Here is a 2,636-nt window from a genome sequence, read left to right on the forward strand (position 1 = left end):
CCGGGACCGTGGAGAGCCTTGCTCACTGCCGCCGGCCTTCAGTATGCAAATTAGCCACCATCTTGTTGCTTCAGGGTGGGGGTCCCCACTGGGGTGCCTGGCCAGTCTGGGTGAGGAGCTGAGGGCCGTTTCCAGGCTGGTGGGCAACTGAAGCTCCCAATCTCTCCTTTTTTTTCTTTTTTTTTATTCTGGGATTTATTTATCTTCTATGGCTGTCACTGGAGCTGAGAGCCGGCTTTAGCTGTGAGGCTCACCTCCAGCTCTGAGACCTCAGCTGCTGAAAGCAGGTACTGGGTTTTTTTGGGTTCTATAATTGAAACACTGTTGTGGTCCTGCTGGCTGAAGCCCAGCTGGCTGAAAGCAGGTTTCTGGAGTTTGTTTAGGTTCTATAATTGCAACATAGTTACTTAGACTGCAGCTCAGAGGCCAGCAGCGGCAGGTGGGGAACCTTGGCTTCCTCCATCACTGGAGCAAGCAAGCCTCCTGTTCGCTTCAGCTGCCTGGCTGCCGGCCGCCATCTTGGTTGGCAGTTAATTTGCATATCCTGCTGATTAGCCAATGAGAAGGGTGTCAGGGTTATGGTCAATTTGCATGTTTCTCTTTTATTAGATAGGATATTCAAATGTATTTTTCTATATTCTTTACCTTTTTTCTTTCCTGTAATTTTCCCAAGTCCATATAGCCTCCTATTTCACACATGTAAAACATGAACTGATTATGAGGTATGCCTTTAAATAAGTTTTGATGTTTACTTTCAAAAGATAAATACTAAGCTCTAGATAAACTATTTAAGTCCTACATCAAAATAAATGACCAGAAATAAAATGCACAACAAACCAGAGTTAGGGATGGAATGAAGACTTAGAAAACTATGCTTTATGATCATGTCTAGCAATGGGCTTAGTGTCCTCCCAACTCTTATTTCCTTATTCTATTGAATCTACTATTCAGAATCTATATGGGGATAAAATTGCTGATAAATAGTTATCTCCTAATATGAAAATGGGTTATTTGAAGCTTTGAGGTTACTTTCCCACCAACTCTATCCACCAAAAATATGTGTCTATATGTTTTTGGATTACACACCTCCTATTAAACAGTAAACTGGAATTACAGTAGGCTGCCACTGTTGGGAAGGCTGATCTCTTGTGAGTACTATAAACAGGATTATTAGAAATGGCTGTTTTTATGCTACATGCAATGACTCTTTTTTAATATATCACATTACAAGGAAATAGAAAGAAGTGGGAAATCATAAAAACTCAGTCATTGAAAATCAATGCAAAATATTTACACACCTATTCAGTATGCATATAAGGATCGTAGAACACATTTTATTGGTACTCAGATAAGGGGAGTTCAAAGATCACTTCCCTTTGCTGTTTTCAAACAATCACCCTATGTAGCTCACTCTATTTAATTAGTAGGATTGAGAATATTGAACTTTAAGATGAGATTCAGAACCCTCATAACTGAAAAGTAAATATCCAAAATGTGAAAATTCAAAGAAAAAAAACATAAAATGGAAATTAATAAAAATAAAGAAAATAGTTGGAATAATGCAAAGCCTAATTACTAAAAATAAAAAATGTTGCCAAAACCGGTTTGGCTCAGTGGATGGAGTGTCAGCCTGTGGACTGAAGGGTCCCAGGTTTGATTCCGGTCAGGGGCATGTACCTTGGTATATCAAACAACTGAAAATCAGTTGCATAATTATTTCTTAAAGATTGACAATCTGACCTCAGAATCCTTCTCAATACAGTACCAATACAAGAGTTGGCTTGTGAGATCAGATTAATTTGTATCCCTGATATAATCCCAGTTTCTCACTTATGAGATCAAGAAAGTGAAACTCAGAAATGGGAAAAGGAACTTTTGCAGGTGAATCAGGGCAAATTTGACTTTTTTAAAAAATTAATTTTATTGGAGTGACATTGGTCAACATGATCATATAGGTTTGGGGTGTGGGTTTCTATGTTACAAGATCTGCATATTGCACTGTGTGCCTGTCACCCAAAGTCAAATCTTCTCCTGTCACCATATATTAGGACTCCCTTATCCCCCCATCCACTTCCCTCTGACAAACACCAGGCTGCTATTTGTGTTCACAAATTTCAAAAGAATCAGGGCACATTTAGATCTACATTCCAATTCCATTACCCTTTCATACATCACACTGCCTGCCTATTTATTCCTTTCCTGGTCATGGCTCCCACAATAACCTATCAATTACAAACAAATCATGTTTGCTAAAGAACTAGGAGCAGTGTATGGGAGCACATATAATGTCAAACACAGCAAGAAGATTCATGGTATGTATGTTCCCCGGAGTTGAAAAAACAACATTCCTCTCCCTATCACCATAAAATGTTTTCTGATTGCCAAACATTATCCTAAACTAATCACAGGCTTTGATATTGGATATCAGCCTATTCTCTATTCCTTTACATGGCTTCACCTCCCTGTAGGCATCCGGTCAGAAATTACCTTTGCTGAAAATCTTTAGGCATCTGACATCTCCTGCCTACTGCCGCTTATACCTCAAGGTTGCCCAGATATTGTCTGGAGCTGCTTAGGGGTATACAACCTGGGTTCCAAATGTGCTTCCTCCCTCTTCCTTCTAGTGAAGCTGTTTG

Source organism: Myotis lucifugus, unplaced genomic scaffold (genome assembly GCF_000147115.1).
Source record: "Myotis lucifugus unplaced genomic scaffold, Myoluc2.0 scaffold_350, whole genome shotgun sequence".
Taxonomy (NCBI): Eukaryota; Metazoa; Chordata; class Mammalia; order Chiroptera; family Vespertilionidae; genus Myotis; species Myotis lucifugus.